Raw genomic sequence first — 21,340 nt, 5'->3', positions numbered from 1 at the left:
ATGTAAAAATTAAAAATTAAAAAAATGTGGGGGTATTTAATCATTCTCTTTACTATTATTCTGACATTTCATATTCTTAAAATGAAGTGGTGATCCTATCTGACTTAAGACAGAGAATGTTTACTAGGATTAAATGTCAGGAATTGTGAAAAACTGAGTTTAGAATGTATTTGGCTAAGGTGTATGTAAACTTCCAACTTCAACTGTATATTTGTCATACACGTAACCATTAACTTCTAGCATATCAAGTATTTCAAATTACAATCCAACACATCCAACCTGTTTATGTGAGTAAAGTACATGTTGGATAAAACATGTCACGACAGGCCTTCATGATGGAAACAGCGAATTTGTCGGTAAACTTTCCAAACAAAATAAGTTAGACAAGGAGACAAGGATCTTTTTGTGTCTGTAACATTTTTATAGAAATTACTGTTGAAATGCTTTTTTTGTGTGCAAATATTGATATAATAACCATCATATTAAAGTAAACTTGGAGTCACTTGATGACATGTGTAGTTCTCCCATTACAACTTGGGAAACTATGTAGTTTATTAGGCTACAGGTGAAAGAAGTTATGATGAACTTCACAGGGTGGTGAAAGTACACGGTGATGAGCTTGATTATCCTTTCCAATAAATATTGAGGGTCTTATTCTGGTGACATGATGGTCGATGCTTGGCTGCCATTTGACAAACAAATATTCTTGCTCTTTTGTCTATAATAATCTCAACATGCAGGCTGTACCCACACTGTTTATGCAAGCTGTTGCGTAGAGCACATGTGCCAATACTGGAGTGGGCACATTCGCTATATAAAGCAAAAACATTTTTTTACAACACCATCAGTAGAGTTGAAAATGTGATAAACCCATTTAACTTGTACTTTTTATTTGGTACATAGGAATTTAACAGTAAAAGTTATTTTTATGTGCACTGTGTCATCATGCACAACCTTTTATCCAAAACAAGTCCGTTTAATGGAAACACGCACATCATGTTTAATAAAGATTTTCGAATTTTCGCTTGAAAATCTGTCACCAATTGGATGTAAACCTAGCTATATATGCCAAAATGGTTGAGACGGCATCAATCTGCTAACAATTTTCTGTGCTCTCTATCACTCTCTCCAGCTAACGAGAGAGATATGACCAATTAGTGGTGCTAATGGTATTGTGCAGCCACATGTCAGACAGTATATTATGATCCACAAGTTGCTCATGGACATAATGGGAGAACCAATGACAACCTGAATGAGAATTATCTTTGTTAATCTGATTCCGTTTGACCTGGTGATCTGCTACATTCCCTGACCAGTTTCTATAAATTATATTTTTGGAATTAAATCAAATATTTGTCATTAGCTTCGTAATCAACAGGTGTTGACTAACAGTGAAATGCTTTCTTATGGGCCTTTCCCAACAATGCAGAGAGAACAAAAATAGAGAAATAATAGAAATGTAAAACATGTAATAATACAAGTAATAATAGATAAACAATGAGTAATGAAAGCTTGGCTATATACAAGGGGTACAAGTACCAAGTAGATGTGCAGGGGTACAAGGTAATTAAGGTAGAGATGTACAGTACCAGTCAGAAGTTTGGACACACCTTGTAGAATAATAGTGAAAACATCAAAACTATGAAATAACACACATGAAATCATCTAGTAACCAAAATGTGTTAAACATATTTTATATTTGAGATTTTTTCAAAGTAGCCACACTTTGCCTTGATGACAGCTTTGCACACTCTTGGCATTCTCTCAAGCAGCTTCACGAGGAATGCTTTTCCAACGGTTGAAGGAGTTCCCACATATGCTGAGCACTTGTTGGCTGCTTTTCCTTCACTCTGCGGTCCATCTTAATATTATATTTTTATTGGCCAGTCTGAGATATGGCTTTTCTTTGCAACTCTGCCTAGAAGGCCAGTATCCCGGAGTTGCCTCTTCACTGTTGACGTTGAGACTGGTGTTTTGCGGGTACTATTTCATGAAGCTGCCAGTTGAGGACTTGTGAGGCGTCTGTTTCTCAAACTAGCCAGTTTGCGCTGTTCTGTGAAGGGAGTAGTACACAGCATTGTACGAGATCTTCAGTGTCTTGGCAATTTCTCGCATGGAATAGCCTTCATTTCTCAGAACAAGAATAGACTGACACGTTTCAGAAGAAAGTTTTGTTTCTGGCCATTTTGAGCCTATAATCCAACCCACAAATGCTGATACTCCAGATACTCAACTAATCTACAGAAGGCCAGTTTTATTGCTTCTTTAAATCAGGACAACAGTTTTCAGCTGTGCAAACATAATTGCAAAATGGTTTTCTAATGATCAATTAGCCTTTTAAAATTATAATCTTGGATTAGCTAACACACCGTGCCATTGGAACACAGGAGAGATGGTTGCTGACAATGGGCCTCTGTACGCCTATGTAGATATTCCATAAAAAATCTGCCGTTTCCAGCTACAATAGTCATTTACAACATTAACAATGTCTACGCTTGTCACGTTCGTGTGGAGAGACAGACCATGGCGCAGCGTGATTTGAGTTCCACATCTTAATTAATTGAAACTTAAAACAAACCAAGAAACAAACCACGACCGTGCAGTACTGAGGTGCTACATGCACTCATTCAAAAACAATATCCCACAACGCAGGTGGGAACAGGGAACCCTTAAGTATGATCCCCAATTAGAGACAACGAACATCAGCTGCCTCTAATTGGGAACCATACCAAGAGCACCAACATAGAAATATATAACCTAGAACACCACCTGTTCATGCCCTGACCTACTACACCATAGAGAACCAAGGGCCCTCTATGGTCAGGGCGTGACAACGCTGTATTTCTGATCAATTTTATGTTATTTTAATGGTAAAAAAAATTTGCTTTTCTTTCACAAACAAGGACATTTCTAAGTGACACCAAACTTTTGAACAGTATTGTATGTTTTTCCTTTGTTTATCTTATTTTTTTGAGGCTGTGTTTTTTGCTCTAATTCTCAGATGATAATGAGAATAGGAAATCAATTTTCCTTTTTAAACCAGGGGAGGAACATAAGGGTGGCTGTGGAATCAAAGGGGCTCTTGAGAACGAGACATGAAACAATATCCCTTGGCTGAAATCGTTTCCTCTTTGGCTGTGCTACTTGAATCAAAGAGGAAATGAGAAGCCCAAAAACGTGTTAATTGCATTTTGCCCCTCAGTCTTCAGTCTACCCAAAATAGCCAGGAGAAAATAATGTACAACTTGATTATTTATTAGCTAACCTGACAAGTGTCACGTTCCTGACCTATTTCTGTTAGTTTGTTGTATGTGTTGGTCAGGACGTGAGTTTGGGTGGGCATTCTATGTTTTCTGTTTCTATGTTGGTTTAAGGGTTGCCTGGTATGGCTCTCAATTAGAGGCAGGTGTTTGGCGTTTCCTCTAATTGAGAGTCATATTTAGGTAGGTTGTTTCACAGTGTTCGTTGTGGGTGGTTGTCTCCTGTGTCAGTGTTTGTCGCACCATACGGGACTGTTCGGTTTGTTTGTACATCGTTCCTTTTGTGTAGTCTATTTTCCCTGTTCGTGCGTTCTTAGTGTTATATGTAAGTTCGTATAGTTCAGGTTTGTCTACATTTGTTTTGTTATTTTGTTAATTATTTCAAGTGGTTTCGTTTCGTGTTTTTCCCGTCTTGTTTTATTAAAATTATGTCATCACAACCCGCTGCGCCTTGGTTCAATCACTACTCCTCCTCTTCGGTTGTAGAGGAGGAGGAATACCGTTACAACAAGGCTGTGTTTCCAATGAAACCACATCAGTATTGTGGTTAAGATCTTGCATGCTATTAGGATGTCTCCTTGACTATTACTTGGCTTCCCAGAGAAATGAAAATAAACCACATCCCTTCAGTATAATGGCAGCATACTCTCACACACACATGCGTGCGCACAAACACACCATGCTCTGCTTACCTTGTACTAACACACACACACATACACACACACACACACACACACACACACACACACACACACACAACAGGTTACCTAGAGGACATTGGTTGTTAGTGGGCTGTTAGGGCCTGACGAGCCTGTGTCACAGTAATTGAGTAGACAGAGGCAGGGTAATTAGGGGTAATTGTGTGGCCTGGTAAAGCCGGTGTTGCTGGCTGCTGTGATGCTGCTGTAATTATGTCATTGCGCTGGGCTGTGATTTGGACGACCCAGTTCACATGGAAGGCACCATACACCATGACCAGGGTCAGGCACACTTCTTCAGGGTCAATTGTGTATTTACGACTGACAATGAAGAACAAAGAGGCTTGTTTGCATAAGTGTGGAGGTGCCAATGGGCCAGAATTAAGCAGGGTGGGGAGATAAAGAGCCAGACCTGAAGGTTTTATTAGGGTCACAAAGTTACTTTATAACAGCCTATTAGTGAATGCCAGCGTAGCTTATGGAGATAAGGAGCTTATCGATATGTTGCGCCGGTGGTACAGAAGTAACATATTGCCTTTGATGATGCATTGTAAATCAGCTAGGGACTGAAGGACTGTAGATATTGGAGGGCACCTGGTTACAGTTGAAGTCGTAAGTTTACATACACTTAGGTTGGAGTCATTAAAACTTGTTTTTCAACCACTCCACAAATTTCTTGTTAATGAACTATAGTTTTGGCAAGTTAGTTAGGACATCTACTTTGTGCCTGACACAAGTAATTTCCAACAATTGTTTACAGACAGATTATTTCACTTGTAATTCACTGTATCACAATTCCAGTGGGTCAGAAGTTTACATAAACTAAGTTGACTGTGCTTTTAAACAGCTTGGAAAATTCCAGAAAATGATGTTATGCTTTAGAAGCTTCTGATAGGCTAATTGACATAATTTGAGTCAATTGGAGGTCTACCTGTGGATGTATTTCAAGGCCTACCTTAAAACTCAGTGCCACTTTGCTTGACATCATGGGGAAATCACAAGAAATCAGCCAAGACGTCAGAAAAAGAACTGTAGACCTCCACAAGTCTGGTTCATCCTTGGGAGCAATTTCCAAATGCCTGAAGGTACCACGTTCATCTGTACAAACAATAGTACACAAGTATAAACACCATTGGACCACGCAGTTGTCAAACCGCTCAGGAAAGAGACGCGTTCTGTCTCCTAGAGATGAACATACTTTGGTTCGTAAAGTGCAAATCAATCCCAGAACAACAGCAAAGGACCTTGTAAAGATGCTGGAGGAAACAGATACAAAAGTATCAATATCCACAGTAAAACAAGTCCAATCTTGACATAACCTGAAAGGCCGCTCAGCAAGGAAGAAGCCACGGCTCCAAAACCGCCATAAAAAAAGCCAGACTACGGTTTGCAACTGCACATGGGGACAAAGATCAGACTTTTTGGAGAAATGTCCTCTGGTCTGATGAAACAAAAATAGAACTGTTTGGCCATAATGACCATCGTTATGTTTGGAGGAAAAAGGGGGATGCTTGCAAGCCGAAGAACACCATCCCACTCGTGAAGCATGTGGGTGGCAGCATCATGTTGTGGGGGTGCTTTGCTGCAGGAGGGACTGATGCACTTCACAAAATAGATGGCATCATGAGGGAGGAAAATTATGTGAATATATTGAAGCAACATCTCAAGACATCAGTCAGGAAGCTATAGCTTGGTCTCAAATGTGTCTTCCAAATGGACAATGACCCCAAGCATACTTCCAAAGTTGTGGAAAATGGCTTAAGGACATCAAAGTCAAGGAACTGGAGTGGCCATCACAAAGCCCTGACCTCAATCCTATAGAACATTGGTGGGCAGAACTGAAAAGCGTGTGCGATAAGGAGGCCTACAACCCTGACTCAGTTACACCAGCTCTGTCAGGAGGAATGGGCCAAAATTCTCCCAACTTATTGTGGGAAGCTTGTGGAAGGCTACCCGAAACGATTGACTCAAGTTAAACAATTTAAAGGCAATGCTACCAAATACTAATTGAGTGTATGTAAACTTCTGACCCACTGGGAATGTGATGAAAGAAATAAAAGCTGAAAAAAAATATTTCTTTCTACTATTACTCTGACATTTCACATTCTTAAAAAAAAGTGGTGATCCTAACTGACCTGAGACAGGGAATTTTTACTAGGATTAAATGTCAGGAATTGTTAAATGTATTTGGCTAAGGTGTTTGTAAACTTCCGACTTCAACTGTATGTACTTGTAACTTTTTTTTATTTGGGAAGTTATAATTTTCTAATTTATTTTATTGAATGATATTGTTGTTACAACATAGATTTGTATTGCCTGTGATTAAGGCATGGGAATATAACAGCTCCTACAAGGCTAAGTTGACAAACTAGGCATGCATAGCCTACCATATGATTCTCAAAAAAGACAGGCCAAACTCGTGTTTGTATAAGTGGATACAAATGCACTGTGTAGCCTAATAAGGCATTTTTTGTTATAACTATTTAGTTATAAGTAACTATTGTTTTTACATTTCATTTCTATTTTTTGTTATACTATTTAGTTATAAGTAACTATTGTTTTTACATTTCATTTTATACAGCCTAAATGCAAAATGTATAGGCATGTTGTTGAGGTGCTGTTGATGATGTGTTGTTGAAATGCTGAGCTCTCGTGCCAGCTTGTAGCGTGTCACAAATGCTTCACAATTTGTCTCTAAATGGCAGGCTATAGCCTTGAAATATTAATAATATAGTCTAAATAATTCATTTTCATTCCTTCTTAGGCTACCTGGCCTGCTTCAGACTGATTTAGAGTTAGTATGTTGTATAATAGCCTATTGAAATGTTGGAAATCAATTGATAGTGACGTAAACACACATTACTTCCCAAGCAAAGTACAGTTTTTGGCTCCTCCGTTGTAGCGCAGCCTCTGAATGTCAGAGACAAACCAACGATATCCCATATGTGTCGGAGTCACGTCTTTCCCCAGCATTTTACAGCTTGTTTCTACCATAAAGCATTGCGGACTAAAGAGTCATTATCGACGGCTTTAAATAATCAGGTCCATTTACTTTTCAAAATCTTAAACTAACAAGGGGTAGGCCTAACCATTTAACCATTTTCTGTAACAAAAGCCACAATACCATCACATACCCCCTCAAATCGAGCCCTGGTTTTAACCTAACCCACCAAGCCATTTACTGACACTGAGATATTTAATAAGTCCATGGTGAATGAAGGAATTAGCTGACAAAATCGATGGATAGTATACTATGGGCTCTATTTTAACAAACCTAATGCAATGGTAAATCTAAGGTAGTAGTTTAGGTTTCGGGGGTGTGTCATAAATATTTGTGCTATTTTCACAACCATTAATGATGAGTGCAGTGCTGGCGGTGGTGAGAAAGGGCTGGATTTTAGAGGAAAAAACAAGTTTGGGTTTGTCGAGGTTTGGCCCCCCTCACTGGCCAATCAGAATGTGCTCTATGGCTAAATGCATGTATGTGGTTGCTTCAAGTTTTGTATTCAGTCTTTTATGTATTGCCTTGAAATCAACTCCAATACTAATATTTGTCCGTTTATAGTTTGTTAAATAGCTTACAGAAACAAAATAAAAAAATGTAGACCTATCCCATCTTTGATAAATATGTTAACTTAAACCTGTTCACAGTCCACATTGTTCTAAGTAATTGCATGGCGTCAGTGTGGAAATATATACATAGAATTCGCACTGATATAGGGGCTAAGGCCTACTGTAAATTGCATTATGGCTGAGCATGTCAAACATTGGACTTGCCAAACATTGTCAATAAGCAAGATTAAATTCATTATTGATTTGGCCTAAAAAGAGCGAGTGAATAATTCTAATCAAATTGTAAACAAAATGAAACAACAAATAAATAAGCTATGTATAAGTACAGTTACAGGTACCATAATTGCTCCCCGTGGGCACACAGTATAATATCAAAATGCAGATCATGGAGGGTTTTATGCACATCCAAAATTTCTTAGTAACTGGATAAAGATCCAATACCAAGAGAAAGGGAGAATGTCCACTCACCATTATACTGCTCCCAAATATAATGTTTTATAAAGATATTGGAGACATCTTACAGATCGCATTCACACTTCTCCAGAAGTTGCATTGCATGCGCACCACAGACGTTCTCACCATAAAACTGGGACGGTGGATTGTTCGAATAAGTTTGGTTTTAATAAAACTCTCAAAAAGCAAGCGATCATTTAAAAAAATATATAAAAAAAATAAAGAAACATAAAATCTTCAGGATAAAAAAGACACGAGGCTGTTGAAGCAGCCTTCGTTTTAGTCGGCCTAGGGTAAGGGTAGCATATAGAGCGCTTGGGTTTTGAACATATGAAACGGAAAACAAGCAATTGTTACAGGAAAAAAAATTAAATACAACATTTGTTTCATGATGGGCATGGACATATGTAGCCTGCATCATGGAAGGGATTTTACGCATGTCCAAAATGGGAGCTGCATGGCTAAAATAATCTAGGCCCTGACTAATACATAGATAAAAAGACAATGTCAGCTTACTATTTTGCTTCTCTCAGAATTGTTGTTTTAATAAAGCTTTGGTGATTAAGATTTATTTCCAAGCGGTCTGATGAGCCAAGCGCTTTATCCACGGTATTGACTACTTGATTGCATTGGGCAGGTGTCACGCCCTGACCTTTAGAGAGCCTTTTTATTTCTCTATTTGGTTAGGTCAGGGTGTGATTTGGGTGGGCATTCTATGTTCTATATTTCTTTGTTTTTGGCACTCTTAAAGGGAGTGCTCCTAATCTCAGTTTGTTACCTGTATAAAAGACACCTGTCCACAGAAGCAATCAATCAATCAGATTCCAAACTCTCCACCATGGCCAAGACCAAAGAGTTCTCCAAGGATGTCAGGGACAAGATTGTAGACCTACACAAGGCTGGAATGGGCTACAAGACCATCGCCAAGCAGCTTGGTGAGAAGGTGACAACAGTTGGTGCGATTATTCGCAAATGGAAGAAACACAAAAAAACTGTCAATCTCCCTCGGCCTGGGGCTCCATGCAAGATCTCACCTCGTGGAGTTGCAATTATCATGAGAACGGTGAGGAATCACCCCAGAACTACACGGGAGGATCTTGTAAATGATCTCAAGGCAGCTGGGACCATAGTCACCAAGAAAAAAATTGGTAACACACTACGCCGTGAAGGACTGAAATCCTGCAGCGCCCGCAAGGTCCCCCTGCTCAAGAAAGCACATATACATGCCCGTCTGAAGTTTGCCAATGAACATCTGAATGATTCAGAGGACAACTGGGTGAAAGTGTTGTGGTCAGATGAGACCAAAATGGAGCTCTTTGGCATCAACTCAACTCGCCGTGTTTGGAGGAGGAGGAATGCTGCCTATGACCCCAAGAATACCATCCCCACCATCAAACATGGAGGTGGAAACATTATGCTTTGGGGGTGTTTTTCTGCTAAGGGGACAGGACAACTTCGCCGCATCAAAGGGACGATGGACGGGGCCATGTACCGTCAAATCTTGGGTGAGAACCTCCTTCCCTCAGCCAGGGCATTGAAAATGGGTCGTGGATGGGTATTCCAGCATGACAATGACCAAAACACACGGCCAAGGCAACAAAGGAGTGGCTCAAGAAGAAGCACATTAAGGTCCTGGAGTGGCCTATCCAGTCTCCAGACCTTAATCCCATAGAACATCTGTGGAGGGAGCTGAAGGTTCGAGTTGCCAAACGTCGAAACCTTAATGACTTGGAGAAGATCTGCAAAGAGGAGTGGGACAAAATCCCTCCTGAGATGTGTGCAAACCTGGTGGCCAACTACAAGAAACGTCTGACCTCTGTGATTGCCAACAAGGGTTTTGCCACCAAGTACTAAGTCATGTTTTGCAGAGGGGTCAAATACTTATTTCCCTCAATAAAATGCAAATCAATTTATAACATTTTTGACATGCGTTTTTCTGGATTTTTTTGTTGTTATTCTGTCTCTCACTGTTCAAATAAACCTACCATTAAAATTATAGACTGATCATTTCTTTGTCAGTTGGCAAACGTACAAAATCAGCAGGGGATCAAATACTTTTTCCCCTCACTGTACATCAATCTCCCCAGGGTGGGAGTAATACGTTTGATGATTCACTCTCTGTCCACAAGGGGGCACCCCTCCCCATGGATGGCACATTATTGTGGTCCGTTGCTGATTCCTGCCTGTAGCTCTCTAGTCCCTATGAGGTGTCTATTGATACAGGTTATGGGCCCTGTAGGCGATTGGTGGTTGACAGTGAAGTTGAGAGAACAAGTTGGGTTGGACACGACCATGCTATTATCCGACACACATTCTCTGTGGTTCATATGAACCCCAAAATGAGCTGTCTTTCTCCAGCTCAGATTTGGTTCGTATTGGCCTAGCCCCTGAGAGGGCCAACCTGATGGCTAGAGGTTTACTGCCAAATGTTATTGCTACCATTCAGTCTGCAAGGGTGCCCTCCATGAGAGGGCTGTATGCGTAAAAGTAGCAAGCGTTTGAGATCTGGTGCCAAGATAAAGGACTTTTTCATTTCAGTGCTCTCTAAAGCCTGTGCTGACATTGTGTTTAGCCAATCTGACAGCAGCTAGCTAGAGTAGCATAGCTTGGTGATAGCTGAAGCTGGCTATCCAATCTTGCTTATACTTCTCTGTCAAATCAGTTATGGCAAGAGCATAATCCACTCATTCTTGAACACCATAGTATCATATTCTCAGGAGAATATTATGGCCTCATATTAATTTGTCTTACCGTATAAATGTCTGGAATGTGTTTCATAAGACACTTATTCTACAATGCCTTGCTAAGAAAGTTTCAATGTTTTACATGTTACCATGGAAAAGATATCAACTACTGTGAGTTGAATGCCTGTGGTCTTCAGTTGTCTTCAGTTGTTCAGTCGTTTCTCCTTATGTCCGATGTTAGATCTTTCCCAGGAGACAAATCCCAGAGCTAATATCGCTCCAGGTGTAGAATACATGTGGACATTGCACAAACATCACCAACTGAAATGTATGGATGTGTTCATGTTTCAAAGACAAAACATTTTTAGCTGTGTGTGCTTATAAATGTGCTTATAAAGACAGTATGCCTACACTTTATGCAACGAATCAAAATCAGTTGACAGACATGGCAACTCTGCTTCTAGCTCCTAAGCAACTTTGCAGTATTTTCTTTTTTTGTGTATTATTTCCTACATTATTAGCCCAGAACTTTTTTTTTGTGTTATTACATACAGTCGGAAAGAATGTCTTGGATATCAGAGCGGCGGTAACTCACCAGTATTACCAGCATTACAACCAGGAATACGACTTTCCCGAATTGAATCCTTTGTCCGTACCCCCCAGGGCAATTGAACTTATCCCAGAGTCTGCTCCAAGTCGCCGGCGGCGGAGAAGAGGTATAAAGAAGTATAAATAAAGAACTCTCCGGGAAGAAGAAAGGCAGGGGCGTATGTTTCATGATTAACTACTCATGGTGTGATTGTGATAACATACAGAAACTCAAGTCCTTTTGTTCACCCGACCTAAAATACCTCACAATCAAATGCAGACCGTATTACATCCCAAGAAAATTCTCTTCAGTTATAGTCACTACCGTGTATATTCCCCCCTCAATCTGATACCGCAACTGCCCTCAAGGATATACACTGGACTTTATGCAAACTGGAAACCACATATCCCGAGGCCGCATTTATTGTAGCTGGGGATCTTAACAAAGCAAATTTGAGGAAAACGTTACCGAAATTCTATAATCACATTGACTGTTGTACTCGTTTAGGGAAAACACTAGATCATTGCTACTCGCCTTTTCGAGATGCCTACAAGGCCCTACCACGCCCTCCCTTCGGCAAATCAGATCACGACTCCATTTTGCTCCTCCCTTTCTATAGGCAGAAATTCAAACAGGAAGTACCCGTGGAAGTACCTGACCAAGAAGTACCTGACCAATCAAAATCCATGCTTCAAGATTGCTTTGATCACGCGAACTGGGATATGTTCCAGGTAGCCTCTGAGAATAACATTGACAGGGTGACTGAGTTCATCAGGAAGTGTATATGTTGTTCCAACGGTGACTATTAAAATTTACCCAAACCATAAACCGTGGATAGATGGCAGCATTCACGCAAAACTGAATGCGCTAACCACCAAGCCCACTGGGAAATGGTTGAATACAAACAGTGTAGTTTTTCCCTCCCTAAGGCAATCAAACAGGTAAAATATCAATACAGAGACAAAGTGGAGTCGCAATTAAACGGCTCAGATACGAGACATATGCATCACGGATTACAAAGGGAAAACCAGCCATGTCACGGACACCAACGTCTTACTCCCAACAAAGCTAAACACCTTCTTCGCCCGAATTGAGGATAATATAGTGTCACTGACGCGGCTCGCTGCCCAAGGACTGTGGGCTCTCGTTCTCCGTGAGTAAGACAATTAAGCGTGTTAACCCTCGCAAGGCTGCCGGCCCAGACGGCATCCCTAGCCGCGTTCTCAGAGTATGCGCAGACCAGCTTGCTGGAGTGTTTACGGACATATTCAAACTCTCCCTATCCCAGTCTGCTGTCCCCACTTGCTTCAAGATGTCCACCATTGTGCCTGTACCCAAGAAAGCAAATATAACTGAACCAAATGACTATCTCCTTGTAGCACTGATTTCTGTCATCATGAAGTGCTTTGAGAGGCTAGTTAAGGATCATATCACCTCTACCTTACCAGACATCCTAGACCCACTCCAATTTGCTTACTACCCTAATAACTCCACAGACGATGCAATTGCCATTGCACTGCACACTGCCCTATCCCATTTGGACAAGAGGAATACTTATGTCAGAATGCTGTTCATTGACTATAGCTCAGCATGCAACACCATAGTACCCTCCAAGCTCATCATTAAGCTCAGGGCCCTGGGTCTGAACCCCGCCCTGTGCAACTGAGTCCTGGATCTCCTGATGGGCCGCCCCCAGGTGGTGAAGGTAGGAAACAACACCTCCACTTCCGCAGATTCTCAACACAGGGGCCCCACAAGGGTGTGCACTCAGCCACCCCCCCCCCCCCCCCCCCCTGTACTCCCCTGTTCACCCATGACTGTGTGGCCACGCACGCTTCCAACTCAATCATCAAGTTTGCAGACGACACAACAGTAGTAGGCCTGATTACCAACAATGACTAGACAGCATACAGGGAGGAGGCGAGGGCCCTGGCAGAGTGGGGTCAGGAAAATAACCTCTCTCTCAATGTCAACAAAATGAAGGAGCTGATTGTGGACTTCAGGAAACAGCAGAGGGAGCACACCCCTATCCACATCGACGGGACCGCAGGGGAGAAGGTGGAAAGCTTCAAGTTCCCCTGCGTACACATCACTGACAATCTGAAATGGTCCACGAACACAAACAGTGGGTGAAGAAGGCGCAACATCGCACCTCTTCAACCTCAGGAGGCTGAAGAAATTCAGACCATCAGCAACTTTTACAGATGCACAATTGAGAGCATCCTGTCGGGCTGTATCACCGCTTGATGTGACAACTGCACTATCCGCAACCACAGGGTTCTCCAGAGTGTTGTACGGTCTGCTCAATGCATCACCGGGGGCACACTGCCTGCCTTTCAGGACACCTACAGCACCCGATTGTCACAGGAAGGCCGAAAAGATCATCATGGACATCAACCACCTGAGCCACGGCCTGTTCACCCCGCTATCATCCAGAAGGCAAGGTCAGTACAGGTGCGTCAAAGCTGGGACCCAAAGACTGAAAAACAGCTTCTATTTCAAGGCCATCAGACTGTTAAATAGCCATCACTAGCTGGGTACCACCCGGCTACTCAACCCTGCACCCCTATATACATAGACATGGAATCACTGGCCACTTAAAATAATGGAACACTAGTCACTTGAATAATGTTTACATATTGCTTTACTCATCTCATATGTGTATACTGTATTATATTCTACAGTATTTAGTCAACTCTGACATTGCTCGTCCTAATATATTTATTGATATACAGTATTTCTTAATTCCATTCTTTTACTTTAAGAATTGTGTATTGATGTGAATTGTTATATACTACTGCACTGTTGGAGCTAGGAACACAAGCATTTCGCTCAACCCGCAATAACATCTGCCATCCAAGACCTCTATACCAGGCGGTGTCAGAGGAAGGCCCTAAACATTGTCAAAGACTCCAGCCACCCTAGTCATAGACTGTTCTCTCTGCTACCACATGGCAAGTGGTACCAGAGCGCCAAGTCTAGGTCCAAGAGGCTTCTAAACAGCTTCTACCCCCAAGCCATATGACTCCTGAACATCTAGTCAAATGGCTACACAGAATATTCGCATTGCCCCGCCCCCCTCTCCATACCACTGCCACTCTCTGTTGTCATCTATGCATAGTCACTTTAATTAACTCTACCTACATGTACATACTACCTTAAATAACCGGTGCCCCCGCACATTGACTCTGTACTGGCACCCCCTGTATATATTGTTATTTTTTAGTGCTGCTCTTAAATTACAGTACTTGTTCCTTTTATCTCTTATTCTTATCCGTATTTTTCTAAACTGCACTGGCGGTTAGGGGCTAAGTAAGAAAGCATTTCACTGTAAGGTCTACACCTGTTGTATTCTGCGCATGTGACTAATACAATTTGATTTGATTTGAAATATGTGTATGTGACCAATAACATTTGATTTAACTTGATTTGTATAGTACAACTTCAGAACAACATTTCCATTTCCATGGTTTATTTACCCAAATCTACCTTCCTTTATGGTGTGTCCTTTTCATAGGAGTCGAGGGAGACTCTGGCAACAACGGAGGAGGTGTCACACGGGTACTTGTGTCGCATGACACACTTTTATTCTGAGGTCTTGCCTGACAAGCTGTGAAAATAGCAAGTGAACAGTGAATTAAATTATTTCCGGAGGTCAATAAACCATTGCAATCACATTGCTGGACATGTTATGACACCTACCTTTGCTCCTTCTGGTAGGTCCCAGCATCCGTTCATGACCTAGGGATCAGTATGACACACAACTGTGCACTTTATCTAACAGAAAAACAGGGTCAACGATTGTCATCCCTCAATTATAAACATAGATTGAGTAATAAAGTAATCTTGTTTGGAAGCTAACTGTATGGTTTACAGATGTAGACTACTGACTCCAGATTGGATTCAGGCTGTTGACACTGTTACACTATGTAAGCAAGTGACATGTTTTTCTCTGGCCCATTTCTTCTTTGACAAGATAATCTATTCAACTGACAGGTGTGGCATATCAAGAAGCTGATTAAACAGCATGATCAGTCCGCAGGTGCACCTTGTGCATGGGACATTAAAAGCAGACTCTAAAATGTGCAGGTTTGTCACACTACACAATGCCACAGATGTCACAAGTTTTGAGGGAGCTTGGAATTGGCATGCTAACTGCAAGAATGTCCACCAGAGCTGTTGCCAGAGAATTTAATGATCATTTCTCTACCATAAGCTGCCTTCAATATAGTTTTAGAGAATTTGGCAGTACGTCCAACCGGCCTCACAACCACAGACCACGTGTAACCACGCCACCCAGGACCTCCACGTCTGGCTTCCTCACTGGAAGGATCGGCTGAGACCAGCCACTAGGACAGCTGAGGAAACTGTGGGTTCGCACAACAAAATAATTTCTGCACAAACCGCCAGAAACCATCTCGGGGAAGCTCATCTAGGTGGTCGTCATCCTCACCAGGGTCTTGACATGACTGCAGTTCGGCGTCGTAACCGACTTCACTGGGTAAATGCTCATCTTTGATGGCCACTGGCACGCTGTAGAAGTACCGCACAGATGGCAGACAGTGTGTATTGCGTCATGTGGGTGAGCGGTTTGCTGATGTCAACGTTGTGAACTGAGTGCCCCATGGTGGCAAAAATAGGTTAATTAGAATGCTTGGAACCTGCTCTTTCTGATAGGGTATAGCAATCAAAACATCTGGCAAATGTTGTCTTACAGTCAGAAAATACACTATCACCTTATTTTAGAATTTACATGCTCATCTATGCGCATCTCGATCAATCAATACATTTTCTGTCTGATACAATTTAAATTCGGCGTCCTGAGGTTTCCTATGACCTATTTTAACATAATAAATCTATTAATTTAGCAATGTATTATTTGTTATGGAATATTTACACAATTGAAATAGCTGTGTGTGTGTGTGCGTGCGTGCGTGTGTGTGCGTGTGTGCGTGTGTGAGAGAGAGCGAGAGAGTGTCAAGGTCAGAGAATAATTCATTTTTTCTCTCTCCAGACCAGGGGACATGTCAAGCCTTGGGGATGAAAAGTGATTATATGGTAGTAATTGAATCCCGGTACGCAGTTTGGAGAAAAGACCGAAAGAAAAAGAGAAAGAAACGGAAAGACATGACAAAAACGGTGCTGTAGCGTTGAATCTTAGCAGTTACCCATTCACCATACAGGGACACTAAAAATGCATTAATTATGTCTTCCAGTCCCATTTTAAGAGTGGGGTGTCCACATACTTTTGTATATATATAGTGTACGTACACTATATATACAAAAGTTTGAAGACACCTATTCAAATAGTGGATTTGGCAATTTCAGCCACACCCTTTGCTGACAGGTGAAGAAAATTGAGCACACAACCTTGCAATCTCTATAGACAAACATTGGCAGTAGAATGGCCTTACTGAAGAGCTTAGTGACTTTCAACATTGCACCGTCATAGGATGCGTCATAGGATGCCATCTTTCCAACAAGTCAGTTTGTCAAATGTCTGCCCTGCTAGAGCTGCCCAGGTCAACTGTAAGTGCTGTTATTGTCTAGGATAAACAATGGCTCAGCCGCGACGTGGTAGGCCACACAAGCTCACAGAATGGGACCGCTGAGTGCTGAATCACGTAGAGCGTAAAACGTGTCTGTCCTCGGTTGCAACACTCACTCCCGAGTTCCAAAACTGCCTCTTGAAGCTACATCAGCACAAGAACTGTCGGGAGCTTCATGAAATGGGTTTCCATGGCCGAGAAGCTGCACACAAACCTAAGATCACCAATGCCAAGTGTCGGCTGGAGTGGTGTAAAGCTTGCCGTCATTGGACTCTGGAGCAGTGGAAAAGCGTTCTCTGGAGTGATGAATTATGCTTCACCATTTGGCAGTTTGATGTACGAATCTGGGTATGGTGGATACCAGGAGAACGCTACCTGCCCGAATGCATAGTGCCAACTGTAAAGTTTGGTCGAGGAAAAATGGTCAGGGGCTGTTTTTCCTTAGTTCCAGTGAAGGGAAATCTTAACGCTACAGCATAGAATGCCATTCTAGACGATTCTGTGGTTCCAACTTTGTGGCAACAATTTGGGGAAGGCCCTTTCCTGTTTGAGCATGACAATGGCCAGTGCACAAAGCAAGGTGTGCTTTGTGTTCAGAGAGCTCACAGTGGGAAGGTCACAGCCAGTGATCATTTAGGCTTTCAACACAACCCTCTCTAGTCTCATCTTAGTGTGACTGTCCGTGTTCCCATATCAAACTGTAATGCATGATGTGAGAATGCTCTGGATGATGGCTGTGTAAAACTGAACGAACCAGCAGCTGTTGTATGACCCTGTACTTTTTCAGTTGCCTTAGAAAGTACAGTCACTGCTAGGCCTTCTTGATGATGTGGTTGGTGTTGATGTCCCATTTCAATGAGTCGCTGATGTAAGTGCCAAGGAATTTGAAAGAATCTGTCGGGGTTCTTCTGTTAGTCTATGTCTGTGGTTTTTGAGGCGTTGAGCTTCAAACGTCACCGCCCGAGCCACTTCATGGCGGTACTGTGTTTCATTATTGTATATGATGAGACTGATTCTGGTGGTGTCGTCAGCATATTTAAAAACCATAACTGAGGTCTCCCGAGATGCAGTGGTGAAAATAATACTCAAATGTCATACTGCAGTAAAAGTAAAGATACCTTAATAGAAAATTACTCGAGTAAAAGTGAAAGTTACCAAGTAAAATAATACTTGAGTAAAAGTCTAAAAGTATCTGGTTTTAAATGCACTTAGGTACAGTGGTGGAAAAAGTACTCAATTGTCAATTGTCAGTAAAAAGTAAATGCTATATATCAAATTATTTATAATAAGCAAACCAGACAAAACTATTTTTTGTTTATTTATTTATTTACAGACAGACAGAGGCAAACTCCAATGCTCAGACATAATTTACAAACGCATTATTTGTATTTAGTGAGTCCGCCAGATCACAGGCAGAAAGGATGACAACACGTTATATTGATAGGTGTGTGAATTGGACCATATTGTTGTCCTGCCTGAGTTTCGAAATGTAAAATCTGTTTTACCTCATTTCTACCAGCATGTCACATGTGCAACAAGAGGGGAAAAAACTCTAGAACCCTTTACGCCACACACAGAGACGCATATAAAGCTCTCCCTCGCCCTCCATTTGGCAAATCTGACCATGATTATATCCTCCTGATCCGGCAAACAAGCAAAAATGAAAGCAGGAAGTACCAGTGACTCGCTTAATATAGAAGTGATCAGATGACGTGGATGCTACGCTACAGGACTATTTTGCGAGCACAGACTGGAATATGTTCCGGGATTCATCCAATGGTATTAAGGAGTATACCACCTCAGTCACTGGCTTCATCAATAAGTGCATCGACGACGTCATCCCCATAGTGACCGTAGGTACATATCCCGAACAAGAAGCCATGGATTACAGGCAACATCCACACCGCGCTAAAAGCTAGAGCTACCGCTTTCAAGGAGCAGGATACTAATCCGGACACTTATGAGAAATCTCGCTATGCCCTGCGACAAACCATCAAACAGGCAAAGTGTCAACACAGGACTAAGATTGAATCCTACTACACCTCTGTAGCCGATGCAAGGAAGTCATTTAAACAGGTCAATATTCACAAGACCGCGGGGCCAGACGGATTACCGGGATGTGTACTCAGAGCATGCGCGGACCAACTGGCAAGTGTCTTCACTGACATTTTCAATCTCAAGCAGACCACCATAGTCCCTGTGCCCAAGGAAGCGAAGGTAACCTTCCTAAATGACTACCGTCTAGTAGCACTCACATCTGTAGCCATGAAGTTCTTTGAAAGGCTGGTTAGGGCTCACATCAACACCATCATCCCGGAAACCCTAGACCCACTCCAATTCGCATACCACCCCAACAGATCCACGGATGATGCAATCTGAATCGCACTCCAGTGCCCTTTCCCACCTGGACAAAAGGAACACCTATGTGAGAATGCTGTTCATTGACTACAGCTCAGTGTTAACCTCACTAGGGTTTGTGGGATGGTAGCTTCCCACCTCGTCAACAGCCAGTGAAACTGCAGGGCGCCAAATTAAAAACAACAGAAATCCCATAATTTAAATTCCTCAAACATACAAGTATTTTCCACCATTTTAAAGATACACTTGTTGTAATTCCAGCCAAAGTGTCCAATTTGAAAAAGGTTTTTACGACGAAAGCACACCAAACGATTATGTTAGGTTAGAGCCAAGTCACAGAAAAAGACAGCCATTTTTCCAGCCAAAGAGAGGAGTTACAAAAAGCAGAAATAGAGATAAAATGAATCACTAACCTTTGATGATCTTCATCAGATGACACTCATAGGACTTCATGTTACACAATACATGTATGTTTTGTTCGGTAAAGTTCATATTTATATCCAAAAATCTGAGTTTAGGCGGGACGCTACTGTCTCACTTGGCAAAAAGACAGAGGAAATGCAGAGCGCCAAATTCAAATAAATTACTATAAAAATTACTATAAAATCTAACTTTCATTAAATCACACATGAAAGATACCACATTAAAGCTACACTGGTTGTGAATCCAGCCAACATGTCAGAATTCAAATTGATCGATTATTAGCGTTTAAAAATACCTATCGTTGTATTACAAAATTAGTTTGAAATGTTTTGGTAAAGTTTACATGTAACTTTTTATATATTTTGTAGTGACGTTGCGCAAGTTGGAAGCTGTGTTTTTCTGGATGAAACGCGCCAAATAAATTGACATTTTGGATATATATCGACAGAATTCATCGAACAAAAGGACCATTTGTGATGTTTATGGGACATATTGGAGTGCCAACAAAAGAATTTCGTCAAAGGTAAGGCATGAATTAAATTAACTACTTCTCAGATAGAGTCCAGTGTGTCAAATCGGAGGGCCTGTTGTCCGGACCTTTGGCAGTCTCTACGGGGGTGCCACAGGGTTCAATTCTCGGGCCAACTCTTTTCTCTGTATACATCAATGATGTCGCTCTGATCCACCTCTACGCAGACGACACCATTCTGTATACTTCTGGCCCTTCTTTGGACACTGTTAACCTTTCTAGGACACACGTTCCGCTAGCGGAACCCCCCCACAACATTCCGCTGAAAAGGCAGCGCGGAAAATTAAAAAATATTTTTTAGAAATATGTAACTTTCACACATTAACAAGTCCAATACAGCAAATGAAAGATAAACATATTGTTAATCTACCCATCATGTCCGATTTAAAAAATGCTTTACAGCGAAAACACAACATATGATCACACAGCCATTTTCCCAGCCAAAGATAGCAGTTACAAAAAGCAGAAATAGAGACAAACTGAACATTGGCGCCATGTTCAGAAATGCCTCCAAAATATCCGGAGAAATTGCAGAGAGCCAAATCAAATAACAGATATACTCATCATAAACTTTGATGAAAGATACATGTTTTACATAGAATTAAAGATACACTTGTTCTTAATGCAACCGCTGTGTCAGATTTTAAAAAAAACGTTACGGAAAAAGCACACCATGCAATAATCTGAGACGGCGCTCAGATATAAATAACATTTCTCCGCCATGTTGGAGTCAACAGAAATACGAAATTACATCATAAATATTCCCTTACCTTTGATGATCTTCATCAGAATGCACTCCCAGGAATCCTAGTTCCACAATAAATTGTTATTTTGTTCGATAATGTCAATTATTTATGACCAAGTAGCTACTTTTGCTAGCGCGTTTAGTACACATTTCCAAACGCTCGTGCAAGTCCTGCATAATGTCGGACGAAAACTTCAAAAAGTTATGTCACAGGTCGAATAAACTTGTCAAACTAAGTAGAGAATCAATCTTCAGGATGTTGTTATCATATATATCCAATAACGCTCCAACCGGAGCATTCCTTCGTGTCTGTAGAAGTTATGGAACGCAAGGCGATATCATGAGGAAAGCGCGTGACCAGGAACTGGCAATCTGCCAGACCACTGACTCATTCCCCTCTCATCCGGCCCCACAACACAGCATAAACTTCATTCAACGTTCTACAGACTGTTGACATCTAGTGGAAGGCGTAGGAAGTG

Source organism: Salvelinus namaycush, chromosome 4 (assembly GCF_016432855.1).
Source record: "Salvelinus namaycush isolate Seneca chromosome 4, SaNama_1.0, whole genome shotgun sequence".
Taxonomy (NCBI): Eukaryota; Metazoa; Chordata; class Actinopteri; order Salmoniformes; family Salmonidae; genus Salvelinus; species Salvelinus namaycush.
Note: the sequence above shows the minus strand (reverse complement) of the source record.